This window comes from Aplysia californica, unplaced genomic scaffold (assembly GCF_000002075.1).
Source record: "Aplysia californica isolate F4 #8 unplaced genomic scaffold, AplCal3.0 scaffold00003, whole genome shotgun sequence".
In the NCBI taxonomy this organism is placed as follows: Eukaryota; Metazoa; Mollusca; class Gastropoda; order Aplysiida; family Aplysiidae; genus Aplysia; species Aplysia californica.
Window position 1 is genome coordinate 2326921 of NW_004797273.1, and position 6130 is coordinate 2333050.

The 6130-nt window shown below is 40.1% G+C and overlaps 1 long non-coding RNA gene across 1 annotated transcript in view; it reads right to left on the reverse strand.

The window, feature by feature from the left end:
* Window positions 1–527: 527 nt before the first annotated feature.
* LOC118477287 overlaps window positions 528–6130 on the reverse strand; it is a 9618-nt gene continuing 4015 nt past the window's right edge. The window contains exons 2-3 of the long non-coding RNA XR_004858270.1: window positions 2249–2595; window positions 528–606 (exon numbers count right to left, since the gene is read on the reverse strand). This is a non-coding gene — a long non-coding RNA (uncharacterized LOC118477287). The remainder of the gene's footprint in view (window positions 607–2248; window positions 2596–6130) is intronic.

A 6130-nucleotide genomic window follows, 5' to 3' on the forward strand; every position in this document is an offset into this window, starting at 1 on the left:
GTGTGTGTGTGTGTAATATGTATTGCATTTGTGCACTCAATTTTCCGGTCAGTAGCAAGCACAATGCGCTTTGCAATCTAGGCTATACATGTATTATTGCCCCAACAGGCCTGATAACATTCTAAAACAATCGCAAATTCCTGGAAACCATAAAATGCAAACTCCCATTAACTAAAAGACGCTAAAACACCAGCGTACTGGCAATATCTGTCGCTGCCTATGGCTGGGGGAAGTGAAGAAAATTCGTGTAAAGTGCCTTTTTCAAAGGGACAACATCGGGCGGAGAAGTTGCGAACTATCAAACCCTAATTTAGCCTTCCATCCATCCGTCTGTCCGCCCGTCCATCCATCTGTCCGCCCATCAAATCCCTCCATCCACCCATATATCAGCTGCTACAACTGCTGCTGCGTCTATCACTACATTAATTGTAGCTACTATTGCTGCTGTTTTATTACTTTTGTCACTGTGTTGCTGGCGCTTCTAATAAAGCTATTGCGGCAGCTGTTAACTTACATAACACAATCCCGTCATGATGGAAAGGTGAATCTGGAATTTCCCAAACCCCAGCTTGTCGATAGCCTCCTGCATAGACAAACGAGTGGCATCTGAGGACAACAAACATTATTGTAATTGGTCTTCAATCAACCTTTATATGCATGTGTTTTTACGGCACATCTACACAACTTAATCATTTATATAGGAAGCGGACTTCTGGCCCTGCCTGTCAGAGGCAACTCGGGCTGAGAGGGATACAATATCCCAGAAGAAAGACCGAGACTCGACAAAAACGTTCTCCCTACTAGGGAATAGAACTTGGGTCTGCTGCGAGCCACATCGAAGCGCTCAACAGCTGCACCATAGATGCTGGTTACAACCATTCAAGGAGACGTCCAGTGTTATATTTTCTGTACTGAGTGTGAATTTGATGTGAAGTGTTGAATGTAAAAATTGGGCAGCGATCTTTTCGAACACTGAAATTAACTGAAAACAACTGGACCTCTCCAAGGGAATTCAGTGTATGATGGCGTCACTGCCGGCGAGACTCAAACCGAGACCTGTGCTATTCAGCCACTTTAAGTATTGTATATTGCAATAATAGCTTGACAACTAGGGTTATCAGCGCCGCAGCTCAACATGATGCCAACTGAGCTATCGGCACGTTCTGCGGAAACTTCCCGCTTTCTTTTAACTCAGGAATTTCCTTTGTGTGCTTTGAAAAGAAAAAAATCAGACCAAAAGAAACAGAAAAAAACACAAAACAAAAACCATGCAAAGAAACATAAACACAATAACATGAACAAGCTCAAAAATGTATACTCGTGTAAAAATCTTTTTAAAACAAGAACAGTTCGTGTTCAGAATTTGAGAGTGGTCCAATTTTTTTTTCTCCACCTTCCTGTATCTACTTCTTGAACCCCAATTATTTTAAATATCTTACACCATTGTTGGCATAATCTAAGTCATCTAGAAGGCGAGCTGCATCAAGGTTGCATGCCCAGGGCAACCATAGCAGAGTAGAATAAATCATTCAACGGACAAACAGAAATACACTCGTACTTGCTGAAATAACTTAAGCGCTTCATAAGAATCGAATTCAAGTCTTCCATGTGTGGTGCTGAAGGACTATTCACGACACTACAGACGCCAGTTCTTTCAGAAGTGAACAGTATCATAGGAATAAACATCCCGTCTTCGAAATTCCTTGATGTATGATTCATAGAGGATTGAAATTGAACGACAATGGCAACGACCAAAATGAAGATGACGTAACAATGTCGATAACGTCAACAACAAATGAAGGAGTCAAGTGAAAAAAAGGATAAGTCTTTTTCTTTTTTTTTTTACAAAACTTAGACCTAAACTTACTCCAGTACGGTACTAGTAGTATATCCCTATGACACCAATTAAGCAAATAAGCAACAACAAAAAAACAAACAAAAAACAAAAGCAAACAAAAAACAAACACTGCAAATCCCAAAACAAACCGCTTAGTCTTCCACAATGTGCGTGTAAAAGATAACCTTCACACCAAAAACAAAAACAACAGCAACAACAACAACAACAACAACAACAACAACAACAAACCAAGTTTTTCACAAACTGCATTATAATAATAAAAGCAAATCAAGTTAAGAACAAGCCACGGCCGTTATACAAAAGAGAACAAATAAGTTAATTAAACTGTGGAAGGTTAAATGGGACTTAGCCTGATTGTTTGTTTTTTCCTTGACCCCTTCAATTTTTTACCTTTTCCATGATCCAATAGTCGGTCTGTTGGGTTGTTTTCATCAAATGTGTTGTAGTCAGCGATCGAGAATGTCTTCGCTTGCTCGTTAATCTCTTCTTCTTCACTCATGATGAGATTATTTCGAGCCTCAATTTAAGTTGACAAGGCTAGCAATAAGCAGCCAGGAGCGGTTGGACCTCCAATGACGGGTGGAGAGGATGAGAGACTTTCCTCACGGCAATGTTCGCGGTGAGTAACTGAATTGCTGCTCCGTTCCTATACTGGGATGAGGATGAGTGGAATCTTTGAGCATCTCTGGTCTAGAAGATAAGGCCCTGACTCTTCTTCCCAGTCGGAAATGTCAAGTCTGTTAAAACACCATTTATTATATCCATAACATGGTCTATCTATTTGGATCATTTGCAGCAGTCATATTAATGAACTCTTAAAAGCTGCTGGACTCAACGAATGGTAGCAATTTGGGAAGGCAGCACATTATAAAAATAAACAAGTTTATAAGAAAGGCATCAAGAACAATTGGTAGAGACCTTAGTAACGTTGAATACCACACAAACGTTCTTTTAAAAAGGTGGAAAGAATGCTTAGTGACCATAGCTACCCACTGACATCGCAATTTCAACTATCGACCCGCAGTAAACGATACATTTTTTAAAAAGCAAGAACAGACAGATATAGAAATTCATTCGTACCAACTGCAGTGAGGTTACTGAACACAGTGCTACAAATGAAACAGAGAGAGAGAGAGAGAGAGAGAGAGAGAGAGAGAGAGAGAGAGAGAGAGAATGTTTTACAGAACGGGTTGTCCCAGCACATGAGACATGTATTTACTAGGCCTAATCAGGCTAATGTCCCGTCTTGTGCGTTTGTGTGAGTGCACCTTTAGGTCTAACTTTTGTAACGTCTGCTGCAATTGTTAACGAACAAGACAAATTTCTCCTTGCGAGAAGAATAAAGATTGTCATTGTCATTGTCACAGTCAAAAATGTAAGTTAAAACTTGTGGTTTAAAGTTGGTGAGTTTGAGCTTGCTTATAATTTCAACTGTTTCAACACAATGTTCGAGCTGAGAGGCAGGGTGCTGTGATTACAAAATGCACACAAAAGTACGTAGCAAATGAGCAAGAGAAAAGAAGTTGGGGCGAGACACTTTATGGTCAACATCCAACATGCTGAGAGCTAGCACGGTTTGTTTTTTTCTGAGTCATACATTCAAAAGGTTTTCGCCAATTAACATTTACTACTTACAGCGAAAATTATATACCATGAGAAAGACTAATACAAATATTAATAGTTCTTTCCGTGAAAGAAAAAAGAACGATAGGTATAGGTACTAAAGGTGGAGAAGTAGGTTGCCATGACCTTAACCAGACGCACGGGCCGTCAAATGTACAATGACAGATCTGCCTCGCAGGACATTCTGAACGTTTTGGCTTTTTTTTTTTTTTTTTTTTTTGACAAGAGGAGCGAGGCGAATTAATGCGATAAGTTTCTCTGTACTCAAAAGGTAAACCAGCATAATTGCTGAGGTGACTAAAAATCTGCAGTCACATTTGTCAGAAGAAGAAGCAAGAGGAGGAGGAGGGAGAGGAGGAGGAGGAGGAGGATGCGATTCTATTTGATAAAGAAAAACAAGACTCTGTATCGTTCTCCCACTGTATAATAGTATTATAAATATTATAATAATAATTGCATTTATATAGCGCATATCCACGCTCAAGAGCATGCTCTATGCGCTTTACAACTATTATTACCCCAGCAGACCCTCTGAGAACACTCAGAAACATACTCAGCTTCCGCGGAAGCATACAGTGCAAGCTGCGGATTCCACGCGCTCAAACACTATCAAACTGACAAGATCTTTCACTGTCTATAGCCGGGTACCCATTTCCACCTGGGTGAAGTGAGGAAAATTTGTGCAAAGTGCTTTTCCCAAGGACACAACGTCGGGCCCCTGATGGAATTCGAACCCACGACCTTACGGTTGCGAGTCCGAGAGCCTAACCACTGAAGACAATAGTAATATGCCTGTAATTAGTCATTTTTGTCGTGCATTATTGCATCGCACCATTTGGAGCTTGAAGCACGATGAAAGTGTAAGTTAATCTCAAAGAGTGATTTCACAGCTTAGTGGATTATGTGTTATATCGTCGGTAACCTGTTAAAGTGTTGGCAACTAAAGCAAGAAGGCCAAATCTTACAGGAGATATTTAAAAATAAAACTGTTTAATTCTTTTAACAGTTGTACCTACATACTGTATTTTTTATTGCCTTTTCAAGACTTAACTTGGGCACATGCAATCGATACCATAGATTTAAAAACTGCCATAACACAAATTCAAAATTTTGATCTTAGTACTTTTTAAGAGCAGATAAACCATTACATAGAAGTGAACTGATTTGGGCGGACAGTGCAATCATTAATTGGTCATTACGTTTGAAACATACATGTATTACCGAGTTACTCATCTCTCTTTTGAAAAGCAGTCTGTAGCTCTTTCAGTTGGGATTTTATCATTTCTTTTACCCCCTCAATCCATCTTTTTCGTGGTCTACCTCTTCCTTTATAGCCTGAGTGCTTGGTGTTAGATATATAGGCCCTGGAGGCTGGCTGGCTTGATGACATTCGTAACAGGTGGCCAAACCACTCTATTCTCTTTTTCTTCATGAAATGCAGGCATGACTCAGTGCCAATGGCCGCTCTCACTTCTTCGTTTCTCTGCCTGTCTCTACTTGTGATGTTAAGGGTCTTGCGGAGACACTTCATCTCTCATTCAGTTATTTTACTGTCATGGGTTTTACCTAATGTCCAGTTCTGGCACTGGTAGAATGTTGGTTTACCTATTGAAGTGATAAGCTGTCTCTGTGTGTCCCTGGAGATGTTTAAATGAGAGAGTAGTAGGAGTGCGAGCTAGTAGGTGACTGTAATGGCTTTTTGAGTTTGCATTTCAACTTTCATGTCTATAGACCCGCTTTCAGAAAAAATGCTACCAGGATATTTAAACCCCTTCACCTGTTTCAGTCGTTTGCCGTTGACATGGATGTTCAGTGGACAGTTGTTTCGCTCATTTTCATAACTTCTGTTTTTAATGTGCTTATTTTCATGTCAAATTTTTGGCAGCTGTTATTCAGTTTGGTAGTGTCATTTTGGAGGCTTTGTTGGTTTGGATGAATAAGACATTGGTCCTCTGCAAAGAGAAGTTCACTTAGGCTTTCTGGGCTTTGGTTTACGTTTTACGTTATCGTGTCCATATAAATTATAAAAAGGGAAGAGAGATGAAACGTCTCCTTGTCGTATTCCAGATCTTACTTTGAACCAGTCTGTGTTGCCTTCCTTTGTTCTCACTGAGCCTCTGTTGTTGGTATATAGAGCTCTGACATTTTTGGCAGTTGTTAACTAGGTATTGTGTGTGTGGGGGGGGGGGGGGACGAAAAGAAGAAAGCCGTACTGTTACGTCACAAATGAAATAGCGTTCTATATTTCAGTTTTTCAGTACTACGGTGTGAATGATGACTGTCCTGGTTTCTTACCAGCCATCTAAATAATAATGGGCCTATGTTTTCTGTCTATCACGTGCTTTCCTGTGACAAATTTCCTTCCTTCTGTCTCGTCACAGTCATCAGTCTGGTGCCGTGACAAAAAGGACGAAAGTTTGAGATACCGTGGTCGACCTCGGCATACTAACCTATTACTATTAGTTTTGTAGGGCTTGCCCATAGCAGCTAATAATGTACTTCAATTTTAAAGAAGAAGAAGAAGAAGAAGAAGAAGAAGAAGAAGAAGAAGAAGAAGAACAAGAACAAGAACAAGAACAAGAACAAGAACAAGAAAAAGAACAAGAACAAGAACAAGAAGAACAAGAAGGAGGAGGAGGAGGAGGAGGA